Raw genomic sequence first — 9869 nt, 5'->3', positions numbered from 1 at the left:
ACTGCACCCCTGGGAGACAGTGAACACTGCACCCCTGGGAGACAGTGAATACTGCACCCCTGGGAGACAGCGAATACTGCACACCTGGGAGACAGTGATAATACACACCTGTGTATCATCCAGAGTAGAAGGAGCTGGGCTGCACCATTCCCACATAGTTATCAAGGCCCTGGAAAAGCCTGTGGGGAATGGTTGATGCATTGCCAGCACTGGCTAGCAAACACAAGAAAAGTTTGATGGCTAGTTTTAGATGGCCTCCACCATCAAGGGGAATCCCAGTGTCCATCTCTTGCACCTTTGTGAATGTGGTAACCACACCCTTACCCTTGAAAGTGCCTTCTCTAATTTTACATTAGTCTGCTAAGTAAGTGGCTGCTACTTCCTATTTATTAATATTGAAATTTCATTTATGGGGGAAACCGAGCTTCTTCCTGCCTCATCCTCCTAAGTTGTTGCAACTTTAGATGCAAGTCATCTTATCCAATGTGGCTGAACCTTTATTTTGTATAAAAGAAAAATGTGAATTTCATAATGTTCATTGAGATGCAAGAAGAAAGTCATGAGCTGGGTACCTGCTCCACATGTTCCAGATGTGGCAGGAAGGGAGGGGCTTACTTCTTCTTGGGGAGATGGAGGACAGTGTGGTTGATGTATAGATTGGGTGTGTCTTCCTTAGTTAACTTGCCAGGTACTAAGAGATGAAAACAACCTTACTGTGCTGCCCTACGGTGATTGGAAGGTCCTGGCACCCTTTTAATACCATATATTTTATATTTTTCCTTTCTAAGCTTGCTGCACTTGCTCAAAATGCTCTTCATGAGACTTAACCAGAGAACAAAGTCTCTGTTGGGCTTTTTTGAGACTTCCTTTGTTAATGCAATTAATATCAAACTCTTTACCTTAGCCTCAGGTAGACTCTTCAGACAAAGGCAAAAAGCAGCCACATTCTTCACCAAAATATCCCCAAAACAGTCTCTAGGCCATGTACTGAAATTCTTCTCCGCTGAAGTCTCTTGGGCCAGGTCTTCACAGTTCAAACAAATTACAGAGAGTGACAAAATTTCCCATATTGCTACTAGGATAGCCCATTAAGCCCCACTTAAAATCTTCCACTGGGGTAACTCTTACCATGTAAGTGAAAAGCTTGTATAATAAGAATCTTGCCGGGGAGTGGTGGTGCACGCCTTTAATTCCAGCACTTGGGAGGCAGAGGCAGGTGGATTTCTGAGTTCGAGGCCAGCCTGGTCTACAGAATGAGTTCCAGGACAGCCAGGGCTACACAGAGAAACCTTGTCTCGAAAAACCAAAAAAAAAAAAAAAAAAAAAAAGAATCTTAAGACAACACCAAAAGAAGGAAGGCTCTCCCATGCTCACAGATTGGTAGAGTAGTGTGAAAATGACCATCCTACTGAAAGCAATCTACAGATTCAATACAATCCCCATCAAAATTCTAACACAATTATTCACAGAAACATAGAAGACAATTTTCAGATTCATATAGAAATGCAAAACCCTGAGGATAGCTAAAACGCCCATAAGTAACAAAAGAACTGCTGGAGGTGTCACCATCCCTGATTTCAAGTTGGACTACAGAGCTATAGTAATCAAAACGGCATGGAACTGGCATAAAAACAGACACACTGATAAATGGAATTGAAGAACCAGATGTAAGTCTCTATACCTGTGGACTCCTTTTTTTTTTTTTTTTTTAAACAGAGAAGCCAAAATTGGAGAAAACACTTCAACAAATGGTGCTGCTCAAACAGGGTTGCTGTGCTGAAGAATGCAAATTGATCCTATTCATCACCCTGCACAAGGTTCCAAGTGGATCAAGAACCAGAGTGGATACCCTGAATCTGATAAAAGGGAAAGTGGGGAATGGGCTTGAGTTCATTGACACAGGAAAAGATGTTCTGAAGAGGACATTGATGGCACAGGCACTGAGAACAACAGTTAATGGGACCTCACAAATCCAAAAGGGTTTGGAATGTCGAAGGACACCATCATTAAGGCAAAGCGACAGGCTACGGAACTGGAAAGTTCTTTACCGATTACACATCTAACAGGGGGTTAGCATCTGAAAGATATGAAGAACTAAAGCACCAGACACCAAGAAAACAAATGACACAATTTGAAAGTGGGATATAGACTAAGAAGAGAATCTCCAAAAGATGAAACACAAATGGTTGAGAGACATCTAAGGAAATGTCCAACATCCTTAGCCGATAGGGGAATGCACATAAAAGCTCCTTAAAGATTTCATCTTACCCCAGTCAGAATGGGCAAGATCAGTAAAATGAATGACAGTTCATGCCGATGAAGATGCAGGCAAAGAACACTCATCCACTGCTGCCCGGGGCACAAACGTGTGCATCCTCTGTGGAGATCAGTGTGGAGGTTCCTCAGGAATCTGGGACTAGATCAACCTAAAAATTCAGCTATACTGCTCTCGGGCATAGACTCAAAGGATTCTACGTCTTACTGCAGAGACACAACTGAGTATTTGTCAGCTGTTAAAATATGAAATTATGTAATTTTCTGGTCCATAGATGGTGCTGGAAAAAAAATCATTCTGAGTGAGTTAGCTCAGATCCCAAAGGACGAATATTGTTTGCTTTCTTTGACATATGAACGTTAGCTTTTAAGTCTTTGATATGCAAGCAGCAATTCAACAGAGGTTAGGTACTTAGTAAGGACTAGTGGGAGGAGGGATTTCCCAAGGAAGGGAACAGAGAATGTACTGCTATAGAGAGATGGGGGAAACTGAAAGGATTAATCAGGAAGGGGAAGAGAGGATAGGCTAGGAAAGGAATATGGGTGAGGGACGACTAACACTAAGCTGTTTGAGGTGCCGTATAGAAACCTACGATTGTAGCAGCTTCCTAAAGTATATACATATATGAAAAAAATCTAAATGGAGTCATCTGACAATGTGAGAGATGAAGCCCCAAGTAGACCCTTCTCACCAGTGAGTGAAATCTCCTGTGGCAGGCTCTATCTAGCTGAGTCATTAGTCAAAGAGCCAAGAAAACCCTCACATACCTCAGGCTGCCACTAAGGTTTCTCTCCACAAACTGATGGTAAGCCCTGTTGTTGAAAACAGTGTGTACACATCGCATCAAACACGGAAAGGTTGAGCCAGTGTGTAACTAGAGGCATCACTCCTACTGACTAAAGTCCGTGGTTTGAGAAGTTGCTCTGTGTGCTACCTGACAAAAAGACAACCATCAACTCAGCTACAGACCATCCAACCTACAAAGGTGACCCGCCTGCAAGAGATGCTGGTTTAACAGTGGTACAATGTTCTGGCAGTAACCAACCACTGGCTTGTTTGCTTGTTTGTTTGTTTTTTTTCCCCAACCACTCTTTGATTAGATTTAGGACCCACTCCAGTATGTGGAATCCATACCTGATATTTCTATGGTAGCCAAGAACCTGGGACTGGATAGGCCATGGGTCTAGGGGGAAACCAAATACTATTGTTCTGCTAAAGGAACACAACAAAGTTCCAATGACTTTTAATGGCATTCTGCTGTTAGTTCCCATTGGCTGCAAGAACTTTCTCTGATGCTGGTTGAGAGAGGCACAAAGACTCCCAGCCGGACAATGCAGGGTCGAAGATAGGAGCCCGCCTTCAGGCTTGAAAACTCACCAAATCTCTGAGCACAAAGTCCCTCTATTGAAATCTCATCCTGGAAATCTTCTCCCTTGAGATCTCCACCCCAGAAAACTCCTCCCCCAAGAAGCCCTAGGTAAGCTTATCTCCTGCTCAGTTCCCTGCTGCTTCTCATTGGAGCAGAGGCAGCCAACCTCTCCTGTCTCTACCAAAAGATTTCTGTGTGAAGTTTGCTGTGTAGTATGACTTTATGGTATGTATTCCTTGGCTCATGACTGCCAACATACCTTTCCCTTCAAAGCTGAAACACTTCTGTTGGAGAAGCCTTTCCCCTCAGAGCTGTAACATCTACAGGCAATATGCAGAGAGTGAGAAATTTCAGAGTACTCAGTCTAAATAGGGCGTTTTCATCCAACAGTCCCCTCAGGGATCTGTGCAGAAGAGCTGTAAGAACCGGAGGTGGTGGATGACTCCGAGGACAGTCCTCCAGACACACCAGGGCTGCTGCACACATGGATGCACAGAGGCTGGTAGCTCATGCAGTTCAAGTCAAATGGGATCATGGTGCTGAGAGAGGAAAATGGAGGGGTTCCCACCTCAACTAAGAAGGTATCTGCAGTTGATACCTGTGGGCAAAAGATATTTACCATACTTCAAGGTAGGCCCCGTGCCCAGGAGTAGAGGGCCAGTAAAAGAAACTCAATGATGTTTTTTTTTTTGTAGATATTTTGTCTCAAGTTGCTTTATTGGGGGGCTTTTAAAAATTTGTCTTATGGGTCTTTTATTTGTGTATTTTGGTTTCCATTGTGTATGTGTGTGTCTACGTTTGACGTTTGTTTCTAGCTTTTTGTTTGTTGGCTTGTTTTTAAAGAGAAAAAAAGGCTTGGAGTTGGGGATGGCAAGGTGAGGACAATCTGAGAGGCGTTGGGGGAGGGGAAAAGCATGATCTAAATGGATTGTATAAAACATTTTTCAATGGAAAAAATTTAAAACATCTAAGGAAAAGTAAGGAAAATTACAACTTATCGATTAATTAATAAGAGTTTTAGGTACTATATCTAAGTTAAAAGAAGATTGAAAACAGGAAATTAATAATAAACATTTGCAGGCTTTATCAGAACTAAAGACAAATATTCACAAGTGGAGATTTGCCAACTCCCCCCTCTCGTCTGTCTCTGGCCTTAAGCCATCTTCTTTTTAAATTTTCAAGTAAATAAAATCCTGTATCAAAGGAAACGGTTACCATGGCTTGTTTTAGACAAAACATAGGGAACAAAGAGATCCCACACTACATTTAAAACTCTCACCCATGGAAGTGAGAGTTAACTGTAAACAGGAGAAGAGCATGATTTACTGACCCCGCTCTGTGGATCAAGTTTTGCTCTTTCGTAATTAAACTGTTCTTACATCTTGAAGGACCAGAGGCGTAAACTGTTTACTTTGTTACTTTGGTTTATTTTTTTGCCTGGGTACACCTTGATCTGTTTTATTTGTTTGACATCTTTTCCTGATAATTGTTTTTATGTAATTGTGTACACACACACACACACACACACACACGCATACACACTTTGGCAAAATCTCTCTATAGTCCTAGTTGTCCTTGATCTCACAATGTAACTGAGGCTGGTCTCAAATGCATATAGAGCTACCTGCTTCTGGCTCCTGAGTACTAAGATTAAAGACATGCACCACTACATCTGGCTGTTATATGTAATTTTTTGTAATAAGAAAAAATGGGAAAAAAGAAAACTGAATAACAAAGTCTGTGGTCACTTCATTTTTACTTTATTCATTTATTTAAAATGGAACTATATATTTTGCATGTGCATGTGGTACGTGTGTGCATGTGGTACGTGTGTGCATGTGGTACGTGTGTGCATGTGGTACGTGTGTGCATGTGGTACGTGTGTGCATGTGGAGTTGAGTCCATGGTTTTTCTTGATTGCTTTTTACTTTAGAGAAGTGAGGTCTCTCATTTGAACTCAAAGCTTGCTGACTTCGCTGTTCTTGTGATCCTGCTCTCAGCCTCCTGAGCACTGGGATGCGGGAGGACCACAAGGCTCAACCAGCATGTGTGTGGATGCTGGAGACCTGGTCCTCCTGCCTGTGCAGCGAGCACTTCATCTCATGCCATCTCTCCAGCCCCATTACACATGAAAGACACCAACTTGTGATGAATGCAGAGACACATGGGTGTCTAAGACACAGAACACGAGCCATCGACATAGGCACAGCCCTAAAAAGATCACTTAAGGCCACCCTTGTGAGGGTCAGGTCACATTGCAGAGAAGTGGGGAGGGGAGTGGGGAGGAGTTGGAGAACAGTGTGCAAGGCTGCAGAATGCCATTCTCTGGATGGGATAAAACCATTGCAACTGCTAACTCACGGCAATGGCAGTCACCTGGATGGAGTCCACACAAGACTGGCCCTATCTACAATCAGTAGGAAGGGGAAGGGACTTATGGGACCTCACCCTTGACCGCTGAACTGTGCCATGGGTTTGTGCTGCTTTCAATCTGGTCGCAGAAGCTTGCTTTTGTTTTTCCATGAGTAGTGGTTAGTGGGGAATTCATAGTGGTCATGGTGCTAAGAATAAATGACTGTTGTGTGCTTAGCCTTAAAGAGGTCACTTAAGTCACTTGCTCCAACCATAAAGCTCAAGGGACATTTTTAGAAGAGGGAACAGAAAGAATGTAGGTGCTGGAGGGTGGGGAAGAGTGTGCAAAATGCTATCTGCTGGACATGACATAGCTCTCACCCTTATGAAGTCAGAGCTATGGCTGCCTGTGTAGAATCAAGCATGGATGGGGAGGGGCTTGTGAAGGCCCACCCCCAGCTGAGAAGTATTGGTAGTATGGCTGTGAGGGAGGAGGGAGGCCATTTTTCTCTAGTGAGGGTGTGGCTGTTGGTAGACTTCCCATGCTCCATGAATAGCCTACAGCCATGTGAATTTGGGCTGTACTAATTGAACTTAGTGGATTAAAAAAAATGGACTATGAAGGTAGGAGAGAGATATATTGAAGGATGTCTTGAGGGAGCAAGAGGGGAGAGTTTGGGATGGATATGATCAAGATACATTGTGAGTGTGTGTGTGTGTGTGTGTGTGTGTGTGTGTATTTGTTGAAGAACTAAAAAATTGCAAAAACACCTGAAATTTTATTTCTTAAATAATTAAGGGTAGCCGGGCAGTGGTGGCGTGCGCCTTTAATCCCAGCACTTGGGAGGCAGAGGCAGGCGGATTTCTGAGTTCGAGGCCAGCCTGGTCTACAGAGTGAGTTCCAGGACAGCCAGGGCTACACAGAGAAACTCTGTCTCGAAAAACCAAAAAAAAAGAAAAAAAATAATTAAGGGTAATAGAGAAATGCTTTGTGTTGATCCAATATATCCAATATATGTAAAAACTCTTTAATTAGATAAATCACTATGGATTTCTTTTCCAGGAATATTCTTTTTTGTTGTTTTAAAAGTAATTTACTGCATTATTAATTAATTAATTAACTAATGAATTAATGTGTGAACATGCCTGTGCATGTATACATATGTGTCCATGAATACTCACACACTCAGGAAAAATAAGGAAAACTGTAATAAGCACGAGTGACTGGCTGTGGCTAAAGCACAAAAGCGAGTTAGTGTTGAAGAAAACCCACACCAGCTTGTGTAGTTTCATGGCTCCGTGTTGCATTTCAGCAACTAAACGTGTTTCACAGAGGCAGAAATCCCAAGGTTTGCTGGCTTGGAGAGATAGGGAGATTTACAATGTAAAATAATGACACAGCTGTCCTGGTTTTACCAGGCAGCTGTTAGCCCAAGGCCATCTTGTCTGCCTGGCAGAATCATGCTCCTTCCTGATAAGAGCTTGGAGTGCTCCTTTAGCTAAGCTCTTCCTTGTGTGACTTAATATTTCCTGGCTTGTTTAGCAGATCTTTTATAACATCCATGTAACATTCTCATCTTATATCACGGCCACTTGTGTGTGTGACTGCATGGCAATGAAGACAAGTGTCTCCCTGGAACTTGCTAAAATGGTGAGTTCCTGTTCAGAGAGAGACCCTGTCTCAAAACACAATGTAGACCCCTTTTATTTTATTCAAATAGGGGAAGTGAGACAAATACAGGAAGGGGAGGTCAAAACAGGAAGGTTCATTAGGGAAGGCCATTGGTGTAAGCAAACAGATGTTTGTGACGTTCGTGACACCTCTCTTATGAAGCTGTTGGTGGCTGGCTCCTTCAAGCCATCAATCTTAGCCCCCAAACTATCTGAAAGCATTGCCCCACTGCACACAGATATGAGTAAACACCTTGGGCCTCAACTGGTTCTTAAGATTTCAAGTTCCTCTGCAATTGGTTCACAAGATTTCAAGTTCCTCTCTAAGATGTCTGGGTCCCATCTCTTAGCTTAGGTCTGTTGGTATAACAGCCTTGTCTGGTTCCCCACTGTCCTGGGAAGGAACTCTCTGTTCATCTGCATGAGATAAGTTTTCTTGTCTCTTGGACCTGGTTCCCTATGCTTCTTTCTTAAAGAAAAGGGGGTTGGCTGGGGGTCTGATGGTGCTAAGTGTCATGGTGTGGGTAGAGGGGTCTCAGCTAGGCAGAAGTGTCAGGATAAGGGACAGTCAATGGCAGTTTCTACTTTCTGCTCCCTGACTTTCAGCCAGGTGTACTGACCTTGACTGATGGTCTTCTTCAGATCCTGATACAGACATAGCGAATGTTGTGCCTTGGGCTGGCTGCCCATATGTTTGTCCTTCTAGAGAAGGACAAAGAACACAGGGACAAAAAGCAAAGACTCAGAAAATGTGGGAACAGTTTGCTGAGGCCAACGCTTTCTTTTGGAAGGGTGAGATCCCAGAGATGGCAGGCTGTCCAGTAGACTCTGCACTGGATTCCCCTTTCTTGATGCCTCTCTTTTCTTCCCCAATTCCCTCCCCCTCTCTCTTATTACTACATCTCCTTGGGCAATGATTTTTGGCTCCTGGAGATAAACAAAGACAGAAAGACAGTATCCTGCCCCTTTACAGTCCGATGCTATGTGAGCATGTTGGGTTTTCCCTGACAGCCTGCTCTCTGCTGGCGCCTCACTGGGTCATATACTGATTCCATAACTTGGATACTATGAACCACTCATGATCCCTGCTTTTCTTTCCTTTTCACTTTATGGTTCTTTTTTTTAAATTATTTTGTTTTCATTCTTCTCTAGTATATTACATCCTGACCTCAGTTTCCCCTTTCTCCTCTCCTCCAAGTCCCAGTCCCCTGGACTACTTCTCCTTTCTCTTCAGAAAAGTTCTGGCTCCCAGGTACATCAACCAAATCTGGTTCTCTGAAAGGTAAATGTGAATTGAATATCTTATTCCTCATTACTTTCCTACACTTCCTTCTGCCTGCAGGATAAAAATCAAAGTCTTTCAAAACTCCGGGGCCTGTGGCCTGCTCGCTCTCCGTTCTTTTCCGACAGCCCAGCCTCATCTTTTGCTGATCTTATCTCCCACTCTTTTGTGTTTACTCTATAGTGTGCCGAGAAACAAGGCCTTCAGTAAGAAATCACTTCATGAAATGAGGAAAAATAAGGAGAAAACCTCTAATAAAAATAGCTTGTGTCCAGTTTGGCTACTGCCCAAAGAGAAACTGGTCCCACATGGAAATTATTTGAGGCTTATGTAGGTCTTGAGTTACGATATTTCACATATGATATCACCTGAGTATATCTTTAAAGTCCCAGCCCAGAGTTGCATTCTGAGCAATTAAACATGTTTTACAGAAACTCTAAGCTTAGCCATTTTAGACCAAACAAGATGCCATCAGTGTTATCTCTAAAGCAGGTCTAAAGAGGAAGATTTATACTGTAAAGGTTCTGTCACAAATGTCAGCTACTTAGCACCTCAGTTCTTTTCTGGCTGCCACTATCCAAGACTGTTCTGGTGGCCCAGCACTATCAAACTTTTCCTGGGAGAGGAATGAGAACCAGAACTTGTGATCCAATGCTTACCCCACCCCCTCATTGGAGTGCCTGATAGAGACATGTTCTTTGATAGGAGAAAGGGCCTAATGGCCAGCTGTGGGCCATGGTTATTTTCCAAAACAGGGCTTAATGGATGACAATCCTGATGAACATACTCATTGTTTCTGAAATTCAGTTTTTAGCATTCTCTTAACCTTGGCTGCCTTTAAGACTCAGCTCAAGAGTTGCCTCCTCCAGAAAGCTGTCTGGGGTCCTCTCAGTCTGAGTGGTACTTCTAGTGGTCTCTGC

Source organism: Grammomys surdaster, unplaced genomic scaffold, assembly GCF_004785775.1.
Source record: "Grammomys surdaster isolate TR1022 unplaced genomic scaffold, NIH_TR_1.0 192, whole genome shotgun sequence".
NCBI classification, from domain to species: domain Eukaryota; kingdom Metazoa; phylum Chordata; class Mammalia; order Rodentia; family Muridae; genus Grammomys; species Grammomys surdaster.
Note: the sequence above shows the minus strand (reverse complement) of the source record.